We start from the raw sequence: 17,364 nt of genomic DNA, 5'->3' as shown, positions 1-17,364 counted from the left end.
ATACATTATCTATCTATCTATCTGTCCACCCGTCCGTCCGTCTGTCCACAGTATCTGTCTTTCTGTCTGTCTGTCTGTCTGTTTATCTGTCTTTCCACCTGTCAGTATATCTGTCAACCTACCTGTCTGTCTACCTTTCTGTCTATCCATCGTTTTTACAATATGTATGCCTGTCTATTTTCGATCTATTTACCTGTCTGTCTGTCTGTCATTCTATTTACATGTCTATGCTGTCTGTCTTTTTGTTTGTCTGTCTATCTATCTTATGCAGCTCTCAACTATGTCTACAATACAAACTTACTATAAGAGTGTGTAGGAGTGTTTACATCTGTACTTTGTCCACGTAATGAACATGAATTTATATTACAATCATTGTCTGCCAAGTAAAGCATATTTTTTTCTTTTTTCCAAAATGGTGTGAACATTGTGGTGATATCAAAGCTGATTTTGGGTAAGTAAATAATTTTCTTAATTATTCATTAATTTTATGTGAGCTAACCCGTCCTGATATGATGAATAAGAATATGTTATGTTTATGAATATGTTAAGCATGATCCCTGTAGATGTGACATCACTTCCTTTACTGTTACTGTCGGGACATGCAAAGCTCACCATCACAAATACATGTCACTCTTCCCCATGTGTGTCCTCTCTGAGTTTCTTCCTCCTGTCTCATCAGTATAATCACACTGATGCCTCTCTCAGCAGGCTCGTCTCGTTCTTTGATGGCGGCTGCAGATCTAGATCTGAAACCCGTGGTTACGGTCACCCCTACCGACAGCCCTGACTGTGACCATCAGAGACCGACCGCCGTCGAGAACCGCAGGGCGTCACCGCTCTCCCGCCCGGCCTGTTATCCCCCACGCTTGCCCCCTTCCAGGCCGCTCTCCGCCTTTCCAAACACCCTCTCGCCCGCTTTTGATCAACCCCGATCCCGTCTGCTCCCTCAGAACAGCGGGCTCGAGGCTGGGTAACAGCGCCGACCGGTTGCCAAGGCGTGTTGATATGGAGGGGGGTGTGATGGTCCACGTTTGGTCATTCGGACATCAAGGCTGGACGAACCACTGACTCTAAGCTTTAATTAGAGGCTGGCATGATCATCATTTGCTCGAGATGTCAAAAGGGCCCGTTGAGAGGTGGGGCCCGACCGGCCCATGTGAGTCCTGTTTAAAATGCCTTACATATAGATTTAGTAGACATGGAGATCTCTAACTGCTTTATATTTATGAAAATTCAGGATCATCTAAGCAACTAAAGCATAATCTACATTCAGACGGTGATTAAATCAAAATAAAACCCCAGTGCGAACCTGTGCCAAGACCACAAAGTGAAGCTTTAAAAAATAGTTTTTTTTTTTAAATAAATGCCAGGAACTTTTTTGTTCATGTTTTTATAATTTGTGATTATTTTGACAGTGTCTCACTGGTTTTTATGTGTTGACAGGTGATGTTTTCTGTGGTTAGCTGATGAAGAGCAGATGACGTGAGGAAGACTGCACACAAACAGAAAGTGTCCGTGTGCTTCCTGTGTTGTTCTTGCTGATGTGTGCTGTTAAAGAAGTTCAAGGTAAGCTCATTTGATTACTACATAGAATAATTGTCATCCAGTTTGTAAAAACAACCAAAAACCATGTTTATAGTAATGCATTTACATTATGGTCTATAACAAGGCAAGACAGAAAACACGTTAAAGTGCACATTGAAAGTACAGTGCAAAAAAATTATTGTCAAGAAAAAAATTCTTAGTATTTTTGTCTTGTTTTCAGTAAAAATATCTAAAAATTCTTAAATTAAGATGATTTTTCTTGATGAGCAAAACAACCCAAGAAAATAAATCTAGTTTTTAGACCAAAGATATTAAATTTAAGTGATTTTGTGCATAAAACAAGCCAAAAAATGGGGTAAGCTAATTTTTCTTGAATTTAGTGTTTAAGAAATGTTCAAGATTTTTTTTGCTTACCCCATTGGCAGATTTTTTGCTTGTTTTATGCACAAAATCAATTAAATTTGATATTTTTGGTCTAAAAATGTGACTTATTTTCTTGGGTCGTTTTGCTCATCAAGAAAAAACATCTTAATTTTTACTGAAAACAAGACAAAAATACTAAGAAAATGTTTTCTTGAAAATGACTTTCCAACTTAGTATTTTTGTCTTGTTTTCAGTATAAATATCTAAAAAGTCTTAAATTAAGATGCAAAATGACCTAGGAAAATAAGTCTAGTTTTTAGATTGAATGTATTTAAGAAGTGTTTAAGAAAAAAGAAATCTTATTTCAAGATTTTTTTCTCACCCCATTGGCAGATATTTTAGTTTTAAGCACAAATTCATTTAAATTGTATATTTTTGTCTAAAAACTAGACTTATTTTCTTAGGCCATTTTGCTAATCAAGAAAATACATCTTTATTTACGAATTTGTAGATATTTGTACTGAAAACAAAAGACCAAGACAAAAATGTTAAGTTAGAAAGTCATTTCTTTTTTGCAGTGTAACCACTGTGTTTTCTACATTATTTCAATGTTAAAAACACAATTCACTTATTAGGTTTAGATGTTGATGATTTGTTTCATTAAAAGGCACAATGATGGCGATCAGTGTTTGTTTTAGTTGGACTCTTGACCCTTAAGTTTTGCTTGGTAGTTTTTCCATGGTTGCATTACTTTGTGTGTATAAAACACATTTGTTATAGTAATGTGAAGATAAATAATGAACTTTTTACAATTATATTTGTCACCATGGAGATTTATACTCTGATTCTTAATGTTTGTATGTCTCAAATAAGCAGCGGCTAATTTTTGTCCAATGTTACTTAAACTCCTTAATCACAAATTGCTGCGAGAGTGCTGTATCTCATAGAGATTATTGACAGAAAAGAAACTTTTGATGAGTAAATCAATTAATTATATGATTATTTTTACCATTATATATCAAACACCACAGAATTGCACCACTAACTTCATATTACCATTAAAAATGTGTTTTATACACACACAGTTAAAGCAACCAGGGAAAAGCTAGCAAGCAAAAACTCAAGGGTCAAGAGTCCAACTAAAACAAACACTAATCACCATAATGGTGAAACAAAACATCAACAACTAATCCTAATAAGTGAATTGTGTTTTATACAGCAATATTTTTTACTGAATATTCAGAAATAATGTTCTATAACAGTTTGAAAATACTAAAATCATAAAAAAAACCACTTGTTTTAAACATTGTGTGAACATTGAAACATGACATGACGTCATGACGTTTGAAAATGATAGAATATAAAATTCCTCTAACGTTCAGACAACCCAAAAACGTTCTTAGAACATCAAGAAAACTGGACACGTTTTATGTTGGCAGATTGTTCTTAGGACTTCTCTTTGTTAGCTGCGATTATACTGTTGGTTAGTAGCCTTATTTGTCTGAGGTTTAACTTCACAGAATTTATAATAAATTAATGTGTAACACATTTGTGTCCATGAACAAGAATCAAGATTCAAATTTAATGACCATCTCACAAACTGTTGTAAGACTGGGTTGCAATAAAGTGCTTGGTTTTGGACTCAAAATTATTTGTCAACAAAAAATAAAGTCCACAGATATCATCCACAGAGCACAACAAGAACCCTAAATATTCTTAAAGAAATAGTTAAACAGGATTTTTGGTTTGCACAGTTTTCACTTCTTTGTTTGATTTTCTTATTGAATAAAAATGTGAATCACTTTATTGCAAAAAAGCAAGGGGTGTTAGAAAATCGTATTTGTTTCTCTCACTCGCTCTGTCTCTTCCTTTCAGTCTGGTTCAGATGGGGTCAGGGTAATATCTGTGCGCTGTAATGAAATATTGATAATCAATGATGTAGCTGACAAATACAGGACTACCAGGACGACCATGCAATGACACCGGCCGCTTGGCCCGAAAAGACTCTAACACAGCTCGGTTTTATCTGGACGCAGCCAATAAAAACATTGCTCTTAAAAGTGGCCTGCTAATGTAGGATTATCCCATCACAGGAGTGACAGAGATTAGAAATAATTACAGTCGTAATCCTAACAGCTCTGTTTTCAAGAGAGAGAGAAGATTGTATGTTTGTGTATGTGTGTTGTACGAAGAGGCAAGTCGTAGATCTCGAACAAGTCAAGGAACAGAAACTCAAACATGGACCGCTTGACCCTGGATAAAAACGAGAGAGATGATCCAGACTTGATGAAAGCCAGGAGCTAAGCAGCGATGCTCAGAGTTAAACCTTCAGCCAGTGAAGGTGATTGAAGACGAGTGTGACAGAGATAAGGAGCTAAACGCTCTCTCTCACTCTCTGTGTGTCCTCAGTAATAGCCCTGATAAGTGGATGTGCTCTGTGTCGGCTCTCTGGGGAGTAAACACACTCAGATATACATCCATTAAAGACACACAACAGTGTGACCAATGCTAGGACGATTGCTTCAATCTGAGAACATCACGTTTATTTCTTGTTTGAGGATCATCTGTATATTTTCTGAAGAAAGTGGCCAAACTTGTAGCAAAGTGCTAGGGTGCTACAAGGGGTTGCCCAGGTGTCACTATGTGATTTGCTGGATGTTAGGCCTGTTAACGCCATACGTGGTAATGTTAGAGATACTGTAACTTTAAGGATAACTGTGTTAGTGTCCACCACAATGGATGATAACTTTGTCTATTCTAGACTCAAGCACTGCAGTTTCACATTTACAGTTTTTCTCAGTCGCTCTCAAATCATTTTAAAATTTTCAAAATAATGCGTGCATGGCCGTAGCCAGGGTTTGAAAATTACTGAGGTGCAGGGTGGGGTGTTAAGAGTTAACAAATGCTTTCCCTAGTGAAAAAAGTACACATACATAAAATACACTTTTTAAGTACACTTAGTAAATGTGCTATTTTCGTGCACTCGTTTTGTGGCTTATATATAACAATACTTCTTAAAATTAAGTGAAGAACATCTAAGTTTTAAGACATCATTTATTTAAATAAAAATCTAGTTGGTATTCTTACTTTTTCAGGTAAACTGAAGTACTGCTCAAGTTGAACTTTACTTTTAATAAGTATATTTGTACATAGCATTGTACATATTTAAGTGGTTTAAGTAGATTGAAGCATACTTTATTTTTACCTGGGATCTAAAATATTCTCTGTCTTAACCTTTTTACACTTTGGGTATACTCTCTGTTTTGGGGGATGGACTGGGACTGCTAGATTATTTATTACTTTTTCATGCAACAATGTTTATTTTTGTAATCATTTTAATAAGCAATATTATATAACAAAAACGTTACAAGATTTTAAACAAGAACTTGTTTAGTGCTCTTATTGTTTTCCGCATGACTTTGTTAAAGGTTAACTTCTAAATTAAATTAAATAACATCATTCTTAATGCTTATGTTTTGTTGAGATTAGCTTTACCGTTTTACGCTACGCGTTTTAACATATTTGGCATATTTTATTTAAACCCAATTCTTCTACATCTTTGCAGCAGAGTTATTTTATGTTTTTCGATAGTTTTGATGATACGTTGATACTCTTACAGACACAATTATGATGATTACTGCTTTTATCTTACTGAATGTAGTATTAGCAATAACCTGCTCGCGCTGAATGATGCGTCTTATTTGATAACTTTCAGTTTCCATGTTGCCAGATATTAGTACAAAAAATAAGCAAAAATAATTGGCATAAAAACAAAGTTCGTCCCAACCTTGTATTTCAGAAATAAATCAGAGAAATCGCTAATACTAACCTGCACCTAACAATCACTTTATAGATAATGTCAAAGTGTCACATTAATTGCTAAAACACTACATCTAAAGAGGATTTTTAACAATGGGATCTGGCAACACTGCAAATTCTGTACCCGCGCCGGAGCAGCTTGGCCAAACTTCGTCATTTTACACTAAACTATACAGTAAACTGTCCAAACTTAATTATATATGCGGATTCGTTTTCAAAAACGAATTAGTCATTCAGAGAACTTCAAATTTAATTTTTTATATATGTGAACTTACACATTTCTACAGTTTTGATGATGATTGTAAATAAACATGGCTGCACTTTTCAATTTCAACAGTATGAAGTTACTCATACTCATTTGTGTCAAATGTTGATTGCAAGAGATTGGACAGAATTCACCTTTACACCTTTACTTTTTTGTAAGAAAGTTACACACATTGTGATATTAAATAAATCATATTTTACACAAAAAATAAAGTAGAAAAAAAAGAAGGTTGTTCGTTTTGCGTAGCCTTTTATGGAACGGCTGAAATTCCACAAGGGGGTGTATTTGTTCCTCAGACGTTGCACAATAAACGTAGCATCCGAATATATTCATTATAAATCGTGAATGAAAAGTAAGATTCTAACGAATGTCCGTTAGTGAACTAGTTGTATACAGTATTTATATCGTAAATCGATCAGAAACGTCAAGATTGTGAGATGAACAAATCGTTTTGTATTAAAAGGCTTGGATATTCCATTTCCTTGGACTTTTGGGGATTTATGAACAATTTGTTTTGGACAATTTCACCGAAGCGGATAAAGGGAAGATTTTGAAGGTAAGTAAATATCCTAAATCGGCGCCGCCCGGTTCAGGTAACTAACAACTAGATTACAGTTTTATGACTGCTAAAAATCATATTATGCTTTGTGTGTGCGCTTAATGGAATCCCGAAAGTCTAAGCTTTACAACGATGTGCCGCATGACTGTATATTTGGAATATTTAATGCTTCAAAGTTACAATGACGTAATGCAGCCTCACGTGCAATGGAGGGGGTGTACCGTGTACGGCACAGTGTTCCTTATCAGGTTAAAGGTATTGTGGGGGATTTTCTTTTTCTGGGTGGATCATCAAGACTATTGGTCTTCCTAGTTGTCAATCAGGAGTGTTGCGCAATTGCATTTTTTTTAAAAGTGGAGAAGGCGGTTCTTTTTTTAAATTCGAGAAAATCCTCCGCTACACCTTTAAGATATTTGCTTGGTTGCTTAGTTTACTTAAATAAGATGAATTATTTAATTTACTTAATTAATTGGTGTTTAGACAATCAATGATTTTTGTTGACTAACTGAAACTATGCAGAGGAATGAGTTCCCAGAATGCTTTGCTTTCATGACAAATGAAGAAAGTAATGGTAAAGTAACCTAAACTGTGTGTTTTTAAGCAAGATGAAAGTTACGGAGACATGGAAATAGGTGTCATAAGTAAGGAATACCATTTATTTATAAGAAAATTAGAAAATATTTTTGAATAATTCAAAGGACCGAAGTCAATTATACCATCATCCAACACTCACACGTTCATTCCCTTCAGCAATTTATCAATTCAGTTCACATTTACAAAAGTCTACAAAAAAACATGAAATAAAATAGAAAAATAGATTATGACAAAAAGGTCGACCATTCTGCATGCCATGACTTATGCGATAAACTAATTCCTAAATGTTTTGGGGTGTAAGACTATTCAACAGAAACCAGTATAATGTATTTTGATGAATATGACATATGTATGCAAACAGGAGACAATTATAATCAACGGCATGATTGTATTAAAGCATTTGCAATTTGTCCAAAACAATGAGAATTTGCTTTTATGTTTATTATGTTTACTGACTTGATAATGTGGAGGTTGAAAAAAGTGTTTTGAAAAATTCATTTCTGATCTAAGAAAAGCTACAAAGCGACTGAGAAAAACTGTAAATTTGAATGGATTTTAATTGGCTGTTAAAGTTTTATTGTTCTGCACCTTGAAAAAAATCGCAATAATATTGTTCTTCTGCATCGGTATTGCTCTAGCTCAACAATGGTGTCAACAATTTTTAAAACTTTATAATTATAGTTGTTATCGGGATGACCAGGCCTTTAGGATGTTGTTATGTTTTGGTTAAAGTCTTTTTGGTGTTTGTTGGGTAAATGTTGTTGAATTGTGGGCTCTTAATTTGTTGCAGCTAGAATAGTCGATTCACATACACGTGACCAACTTCAATCAAACAAAATATTATTGCATGATGTTGTGAAAAGTAAAGCGCTAAACTCTGCTTTCTGTTATGCTGTTGAATAGTTTAAAGTCTTGGCTCACCAAGCCGTTCCCGCTACTTTTTTTCATCCTTTGTTTTGAGGCATCTCTAATTTAATCAAAGTTTAATATTCACTATCTGACTGCCGCATTTATTTTTAACCGACGGCAATTCCCAAAAGTTTAACCGCAGTACCCGCTCACATTCACACTATTAATCTAATAGTCCCACGTAGACCTGTGTTTATCACAGCTGAAGAAAAGTTGTGCTTTAGACTTTTAACTCCTAAATATCCCACATTTCATAACGTTTCATATCTGCACAGATTTAATGTGACAGTTTTCAGGAAGCATTTTACTTCATGCTCAGTGTCCCAACACTTGTCCAGCAAAACACCAGAATTTGGTTCAGTTAAATTGAATTTACTTCAATTCCAGATCGAAATGTGCGAGGCCTGAGATGTAAATATGGTCAAAGTTCTCGCCAATCCCTTGGCCACCTCCCCAGAGAACAGAAAATTGTTTGAAAACGACTTAAAAAGAATATTAACTCAACAAGGACGTTTACCAGAAAAAGAAAAGGCGGTCCGAAGGTCAGTAAAGTGCTGAATGCTGTTTCGGAGTCTCACCGCATTCCCCGGGCGCCTGTGATGCGGACCGTTCCCATCTCGGCCCCCTCCTGTTCGGACTTGACTACATCTAAGAGTACTTTCAGAGAGAGCCTTCAGAAAATATACACGTCTGGCAAAGTGAGAGCATATTTCCCTGCTTATTCTCCTGGAGAACAGAGATGTCCAATATTTGATCAGGAGACCGGGCAGCGCACCGTCCCGCTCAAACGCTAAATGTTGTCAAATGAGACTGAGCGGAAAATCTGTGTCCCGGCGGTACTCTCCGCTCGCTCTTACATCTTATAGCAAACCAAATCAGAGTCCAGTAAATGCTGAACATGCTTACCTTTAAGTGATGTTTTGCAGCGTTTTTCCATTTTGAGGATTTTATTGGGAATCACCAGGAGAATACTCGCTTTGCTTTTTCATGATGGCTGTATCTCTCTCGTCTCTATTATAATGTTTTATCTTCTTTTTGCTGCTTTTGTGTGCAGAAATGGAAAGTTTATAGCCTTCTTTGGAAACTTTAAATTTTTTAGTTTAGTTAACACAGAAATGGTTTTAACTTTTTTCTTCTTTTATCACCATCTCTGTTTGAAACACAAACTTTTTAGGTTACTTTAGGGAGAGCAGGGCACAACCTAACACTTTTTGATTTTGGCTCAATCATTCAAAAAATATTTGAGTTTGATTAATTATATTTTTACACAAGCAACACACACATCTCTACTGCAAATGACCATTTGAAATTTGTTTCTAGTACTTACCATTCTTGGACAACTACACCAAACGTGACAGAAGTGCAAACGTTACAACTTACCCCACAGGTGGGGTTAATTGTAATGGGCAGGGGGTTAATTTTGTATATATACTTGAAGTGGATATTGTTTATATATCTGTCTATAATAGACTGGTATCTACACTATTCATCCCTCATCTAACCATAGTTCAATTAAAAATGGATACAAATGTCTAAATATGAGAAAACGCAGCACAATTATGACAAAAAATGTTTTTTTTTATATGTGACTCAGTCTGTAAAAACCATACTAAAGTCTCAAAATCAAATTCTGAGATAATAAGAATCAAAGTCTGATTTTAGCCATTCAATTCATTAAAATTTTAATATTTTATATGACCTTATTCAACCAAAATTAAAGATATGAACAAACATACATTTTGACACAATTTTTGATAAGACAGGCACATTTATTTTGTTGGCAGCCAGCAAACATTTGTGTGTAGCCTATTTAAAACAACGGCACGAATTATGTTAACATTAGTGTTTTTTTTTATATCATAAGTGCTGAGGGGTAACACAGCATTACAATTAACCCCATTGTGTGAAAATATTTTTAAGCCCACCAAAAAAAGTTGCTAAGAGCTGCAGACATATTTCAAAACGATGCTATGTTTTAGTCAATAAGACATTGATTAATATGACATAACATTGGTTTTGGTATATCTTACACACCCAACTCAGAAAAAAAAAAAAAACATATGATGAAAAATTTACTTACATGCCACCAAAACACTCGTTCATCAATAACTCTCTGGAAAAACATTATACATTTCCATAAATTTGCAACAATACGAGAAAATCAAATCGCTCAACAATGTAAACAGTCCGTGTTACAACTTACCCTGCGTTAGTTTTTGCCCTGCGCACCCCTATTATTACATGTGTTGAAGTCAAATTTACATTTATATTTTCAGTAATGCATTTGGCAGATGCTTTTATCCAAAGCGACTTACAGCATATTTAAACTATTGTTTTTTCCTTTTTAATAAGTATGTGTGATTTTTGGAAATCAAACCTGTCAACTTTGCGTTGCCAGTACAATGCACACATGGAACCCAGACATAAAACTGACATTTCAAATTAAAAATCATTATCAGAAACTTACAATTGTGAATTGGGTTAAAATTAATAAAAAAAAAAGAAAAAACGCTTTGAGCGCAATTTTATGTATTTGCTCAATAACTGATTTATTCATTATTTATTTTTAACCAAAAAAGGTACATATTGCAGCTTTAAGGTAACGTGCACATCAAAGAGTTTTCAATTGTTTCCAATGGAAGTGCAGCGCTTCTCAAAAAAGCCAGCAGCTGGCGGGTTTTGGGCATTTTTCCGCTCTCAGCTCTTTGTGCAGAGAGTTGAAAAATGTCACTTCTCACTTGGCCATCCAATCACAGTGGAGGAGGGGCGGGACAAATATCACAACAACCAACCGATGCATCGTTCAACGACTGAAAACCAAGCAGAAGTATCATAGCACCCAAAATGCTTAGCTGAAAAAAGCTATAGTTGGCGTCCACCTGCCGTTTTCAGCCCTGTTTAAACACTTTGGTATACACGCCCGTTACGGATTGTGGGGTAATTTATTGAACATATATTTCTGAATCTTATCTCCGGATTCGGTTTGACCACATAAAATCCATTGTAAAATGGCAATAAATGACTGTGTGTGATGTGTATATAATATTCTCGACATAAAAAAATGAAACCCGTTTACCGAGTTTTTAAAGGCACAATTGTTACAACATTGTGCTGGCAATGCAAAGTTCAAGGGTTGGATTCCCAGAGAACACACATACTGATAAAAAAGGAAAAATGTATAGCTTTAGATAATAGCATCTGACAAATGCATTAATGTAAGTATAATGTGGCTTAAACACACTTAACTCATTCCCCCCTCAGCCTTTTTTTTTAAAGTTGCCCCCCAGCATTTTTTTGTGATTTTCACAAAGTTTCACAAAATGTCTTCCAGGAAAATGTTCTTCTAAAAATATATAAACATAAAAATATATCAAATGAAAAAACAGACCCTCTGCTTTCAAACAAACAATAAACAAACAAACAAACAAAAAATGTTTCATCCTATCTAGCTCTTAAATATGGGTATTTGTCTTTAAAATACACTTTTTTGTAGCAGAAAGCTGAAATAATAGCAGTTTTGTGAAGGAATTTTGTTAGAGATCAGATTCAAAACGATTATCAAAACATTTAAAATTAGTAAATAACGTTTTGGCTTCAGTTTTTTCATAAATTGGGTAAGTGGATTTGTCTAGTGGATAACGTTTTTAATGCAAATGTTTTCCCTTAATTGACGCGATAACTCGTCAATGGTGGGGAAAGAGTTAATAAAGTTAATAAAGAGTTAATAATAAGTCTCTTTAAACCAGTATAAATTAAAAAAACTTCGGCATACGTTTTTCATTGCATCCAAACAAACACCATTATTGCTTGTTTACAATATAATTACTTATAATTTAATATTTAATTATAATACATTTTTTGTGGTTTTGCTATTTGTATTTAGATGTAAAGCTGCTTTGAAACAATGTAACATTGTAAAAAAGTGCTATAAATGAATTTTGATTGATTGATTGACTGATTACTGTATTTTTAAACTAAACGTTCAAGTTCATGGTCGCACTGGAAACAGGATTGTCTTCAAACGTACACTTTTATCATGCACCTCAATGGAGCGCTTGATTTGATTTGGAAAAAGTGATTTGTGCTGATTGTGAATTGTGTCAGTGTATGTGACAGTATTTACCTCGTTTCTAGTGTTAGGACTAATCTGACCAGCTCTAATCCGGTTTCCAGTGTGAAGATTTGTGATCACTTTGATGTAGTGAATCCTCTTTCCGATTGCCTTAAGCATTGGCACACACACTTCTCTGTGTGGTCCGTGAGTCTTTGAACTCAATATTTCATTATAAAGATCTCTTGAGACCGGAACCACTGCGCTTAGAAATCTATAGATCTAAATAAAACAATTAAAGTCTGAACGAGACCCACGCGGCTCCTGTTTGATTTCGGTGAATTTCAGAGGGTCTTTCATCAAGCGCCAGTCAAACAGAGGTGATATGATTTCAAAACGCTTTTAATAAGATCTTTAAATGAATTTGCCCTTATGACCCTGGGAAGATAACCTTGGCACTATGCTTATGAGTTTACTTTAGCTTTGATTTTTTATTATTATTTTGTGACATTTTTAACAAATGCAATTCAAATTTTGCAATAAAAAATTTAACCACATGTTCTTAATATTTCATAATTTTTATTTTGTCTCTGTCTGTACTTGTATGTATTTACAGTAAAGATACCTTGAAACAAAATAATAAAAGATGAAAGTGAATTTGTATGTTTATGTTGTAAGATGAACAAATACAGTCAACACTACAATCTTAAATCAAGAATTGAATATTTTTGAACAATACGTCCACATACCTAATGTCTACTACAGCTTTTCATCGAAAGTGCCCTTTCAGTTACCTCCTGACCTCTTCCAGGACAAAAGCAATTATTTCACAGTAACTTTATGAGTTATAGTCATCCGTACAAAGTGAAACTGAAGTTTTCACCCCAGTAATTCCCGAATGTAAGGGGGAAAAAGAAAAAATGTGTAATTTTTCTTCCTTATGAGTTTCAAAGTCATACCCACATGCATCAAATGAAATAGCTTTTCACTGGCACTCAATAATGGACACCGAATCCTTCTTGCAGCTACTGTGAACTCACACAGGGACGGATGTCTTTATGTGGCTTTGGATGAATATATCTACTGTATTGTTTCCCATATACTGTCACACGTCTGCATTCAATTCTCATTTATTTCCAATGTTTTTGTAAGTGTTTATGTCTTTTACTTGTTTTTATTTCATTTTTTTTTTCCAGTGCGGCTCATGTCTCTGGATGCATTTGATTGGTTTGGGACTTTGAGTCTGTGTTGTTGCTTGAACCCAGACCCTTGATTAGTGCTGTTCAGCTTTGCATGGCCCTGTGGTGTTTGTGTAATTTATGGAAAGTGAAATCCTGCCCTGTAATCCACTTTTTCCACTGCATTCACAAGCTACGCTGTTTTTTGGCAAATACCCCCCCGGTTTAAACTGGCCATAAGATGAGTGTAACTAGATACACTTTCTGCATTTGTAAACATGGAGAAGGTTTGAAACTCACTTTTACCTTTGCATAAATTACAGTATTAGTTCAGAGCTGGTGTTTGACTTTAATTGAAATCTTTAAAGGGACAGGCTTGTAAATTGGTTGTGACAGGAGAAACACACATTCAACAGTATATATGTAAAGACAAACAAATGGCACGCATACCGAGAAATGCGATGTACTATGAGTATATATAAAATCAGACAGTGTCTACAGTGTCCACTTCAGTGGCGGCTGGTGACTTCTTTTTTTGAAGCGCACGATGCGAAGTTCGCCACAACATGTATGTAGCTTGTCATGTGTGTGGTTCGTCATTTCAAAATATGTGTTCTGCGCTTTGAGAGATTGTGTGTGCATCACATGTCATGCCAAAATAAGTGCCTGCTGCCTTGAACTTGAACTTGAAAGGAGGCTCTTGCGTGTGCCAGATACTCGCACAATCTCATGCGTAATCAGAGTTTACTGTTAAGGGAGTGTCTTGCGTGTATTTAGGGAACGTGAGCGTTATCATAAACGGTTTTGACGCGTCTCCAGCAGGCACTTATTTTGACAGCACACAGGATCTCTCCACACGCATGACACATATTTTGGAAAAGGGAACCACACACGTGACAATCCGAACACTTATTTTGAATTAGCGCATCCTCGGAAGAGCAGTCACGATCCGCCACTGGTCCACTTAGATCCGAAAACCCGAGGTCCGACCCGCAACCCGAGCAGGTTCTGGTCTAAAAGTTTCAAGTTTGCCGATTGGATAATTTAAAAATGAATGTGTTTTGGGGCAAACAGATCCAAGAAGATTGCACGTGTGCAGCAAGTTTTTGGCAATCTCTCCTCTGTTTGTTAAGAGTTCTTGCAACCTCGTGTGGCTGGCTTTTGTTGAGACAGACCTGTCAATCAATTTGAAATGCACATTTTAGCGGTTACCATGGTGTTGTGGTCAGATAAGAAATGAAAATAAATGGAGCAGCGGACCAAAATGTTGGTCGCGTTTACGTGTGGGTCCAGTCTGGTTAAAAAAAATGACACTGGGCGGTGTTGGACTTGGGTCAAATTTTCTCAGATTTGTTTTGGTTCGGGTCTTCTTAAAAAGAAAAGAGATTTATGCACGTCAGGGTCTTTGGAACCGAGAAGATCTCTAACCTAAATGTCACAAACAGATATCTTTACTATTTAAATTTTTTAAATTTTGACTTTGAAGTTGCAGTGGTGGCCGAGACTTCTTTTTTGAGGGCGCAAGATGTGAAGCGCGTCACAACACGTAGTTTATTATGTGTGTGGTTCGTCATTTCAAAATATGTGTTTGGCGCGTCAAGTCAACTTATGTGTATCACGTGTCTGGTCAAAATAAGTGTCTGCTGTACATGCATTTAAAGGGTTTATGATAAAAGAGACGCTCGAATAAACTCATCCGTAATCATAGTTTACTGTTAAGGGAGTGTCTTGTAAATGTGACTCTTTTATCATAAACGGTTTCGACGCGTGTGCAGCAGGCACTTATTTTGACAAAACATGTGATGCACATGGTTCACATGACGCAACAAACACATATTTTGAAAACACGAGCAACACACATGACACTCATGAACACATCTTTTGAATTCGCGCCCTTCGAAAGAGCAGTCACAAGCCGCTACTGTTGAGTTGCAGTTACCATTGTAGGATTATTTTTTGCACTTTGTTGTCTTTATTTTTGCTGTTTTTGTTGTTACTTGAAGTGTGTGTTAAGGTTAAGTAGTTCAGTTCAACTACTGTATTAAAAGAAATGTAACTAAATTTATTGAAATTATCTGTACACTGCAAAAAAATATGTTCAAGAAAAAAATATTCTTAGTATTTCTGTCTTGTTTTCAGTAAAAATATCTAAAAATTCTTAAATTAAGATGCTTTTTCTTCATGAGCAAAACGACCCAAGAAAATAAGTCTAGTTTTTAGATAAAAAAAATCAAATTTAAGTGATTTTGTGCATAAAACAAGCAAAAAAAAATCTGCCAGTGGGGTAAGCAAAAAATCTTGAACATTTTTCTTAAACACTAAATTCAAGAAAAAAATCAAGAACAATTTGCTTACCCCATTGGCAGATTATTTTTGCTTGTTTTATGCACAAAATCACTTTAATTTGATATTTTTGGTATAAAAACTAGACTAATTTTCTTGGGTCATTTTGCCCATTAATAAAATGCATCTTCATTTGAGAATTGTTAGATATTTTTATTGAAAACAAGACAAGAATACTAAGAATTTTTTTTTCTTGAAAATCATTTTCTGCAGTGTATTGGTTCATGGAGTTATTTGGCATGTAAGGGAACTCAATAATCTAAATGCACTTCATATATTTTTTTAACATACGTTTTACCTTTTTATATTTTCTTTTTATAAAAGTGGCACAGTAATATGATTTTTATCCACGTTTAGAGGCTGTTAGAGTGAAATACGACATCCGCTTAAGATGTGGAAATATTCCCTTTCCACTCGGATGCTAATGTTCCTTTTTCCTGAAACAAAAAAGACAGACATTTAAAAAAAAAAGAAATAACAGGGGCAGAAAGAAAAACGAGGGGTGCAGCATATATTATATATATCCTTGTCTTTTTTTACCCCCTCCACCCCATTTCCACAAACCCCTCTTTTCACATTGCATTCCTGAAACATAACTTGCAGAAACTTTGTGCTTGCGTGGTGGATTTTCATTTCAGATGTTGCCAACTCAAGGGCATTTGGACCAATCGATATCTGTCTGTCTTCTGGCACACACAAAGTTGGCCATTAGAAGTGAGCTTCTTATAGCAGGCTCAGCCAATACCATTAGCTCTAGCCTCGGGGCAGTTCTATCCGAGAGACAGGCAAGGCACCTGCCCCCCTTCCCCGCCCCCACCATTAAGCGTCTCCCGCGGGACGTCATTTGGACATATCGGGCAAAGAGCAGTTCTTTATTCTTCCCCTCTTCAACACCCAGACTCTACCAAAAATCAATAAATCTGTTCTTTGCTTATTTTCAGAACTTTGCTTCAATATAAGCAGGACTTACCTTACAGCAACAAACTCGCACGCCAGCAGGTCATTTTTTCAATCCTCCCTCTTTCTTTTTCTTTCATTTTTGTTTTCGTGATTCCCTCAAAGCGCCAATTTGAAAGCAAATAAATGGAGAAACGCTTTGCTCTGCGTTTTGTTTCGCTGAGATTAAAAGGATGCCCTACTATAACTTGATGCTTTCGTCATTGGTGTCAGTAACGCTTCCCTCTCACATTTTAACTCGCGGGATTGTAACAATTTGACTCTTCTGCCTTGTGGGTCAGCGTGATGGGCTCTCGAAATGTATCCATTATTGATAGTCAATTTGCATGCTTTGACCTGAACAACTGGATTTTACAATGGGATGACTGGGATAAACAAATCTGTCTGTCCGCCCCTCTATCTGGGTTTTATATATTCCAGTAACACAGCTGTGATTTGCCACTCGCGGTCCATAGGGATCACACAACAACAGAGATCTACATCACCATATATTCTTCTGCATATGCGTGCATTGCGACGACACCATCTATCAGCGTTTGTGATCGAATTGCTTACATGTTATTAAAAATGACAAGGGCTTTTATTCACTGCTGTTCCATTATTTACAGGCCAGTATACTTAATATCTAAGTATTAAATCCATCTCATTATGCTTTTAAGAGGAGGAAATATCACTCAGTTTGATTATATTATCCAGAGTGACAAATGGACATTTAAGATTCTGTCCACATCATGCATATCTTTATAATTTCATCTCCCTCCTCCTCTCTCGCTCTCTCTCT

The 17,364-nt window shown here is 35.7% G+C and overlaps 1 long non-coding RNA gene across 1 annotated transcript in view; it reads left to right on the top strand.

The window, feature by feature from the left end:
* Nucleotides 1–606: 606 nt before the first annotated feature.
* Nucleotides 607–17,364, top strand: part of LOC129420296 (uncharacterized) — a 41,541-nt gene continuing 24,783 nt past the window's right edge. The window contains exons 1-2 of the long non-coding RNA XR_008636796.2: nucleotides 607–1,156; nucleotides 1,444–1,566. This is a non-coding gene — a long non-coding RNA (uncharacterized lncRNA). The remainder of the gene's footprint in view (nucleotides 1,157–1,443; nucleotides 1,567–17,364) is intronic.

Source organism: Misgurnus anguillicaudatus, chromosome 4 (assembly GCF_027580225.2).
Source record: "Misgurnus anguillicaudatus chromosome 4, ASM2758022v2, whole genome shotgun sequence".
Classification (NCBI taxonomy): Eukaryota; Metazoa; Chordata; class Actinopteri; order Cypriniformes; family Cobitidae; genus Misgurnus; species Misgurnus anguillicaudatus.
Note: the sequence above shows the minus strand (reverse complement) of the source record. Positions and strands in the feature narration are given on the sequence as shown.